This window comes from Geospiza fortis, unplaced genomic scaffold, assembly GCF_000277835.1.
Source record: "Geospiza fortis unplaced genomic scaffold, GeoFor_1.0 scaffold188, whole genome shotgun sequence".
Taxonomy (NCBI): domain Eukaryota; kingdom Metazoa; phylum Chordata; class Aves; order Passeriformes; family Thraupidae; genus Geospiza; species Geospiza fortis.
The window spans coordinates 2,515,698-2,516,080 of NW_005054337.1; positions in this window are offsets into that span (position 1 = coordinate 2,515,698).

Genomic DNA, 383 nt, shown 5'->3' on the forward strand with positions numbered 1-383 from the left:
GTGTTGTGTGTCTCCACACTGCGCAGGGAGCCCGTGGCGGGGTTGTGAGGGGAGGTTTATGCGGGTAGTGCCGGAGCAGTGAAAGCGACTGTGGTAGCCGGGTCCTGCCCCGCCGTTAACAGCTGGCTACTCATCCTTCTGCAAGGCCGCGGGGAAGATTATGCAGCACTTGGGGTCGACAATGCCACTGCCCAAAGGGTACTTTCTCCTCATAGCATCGAGAAACCTACCCGGTCTTACTAGGCCGTGGAAGTAGCCTTCCCCGGGCCCAGCAGTGAGAAGGGCTGATTTGCTGAGGAGCAGCGGGTGGAAGCCGGGCAGCGGACACTGACAGAGCCGCAGTACCAGACCCTGGCTCCGGTAGGCTCCTGCCCGCCCCCCCC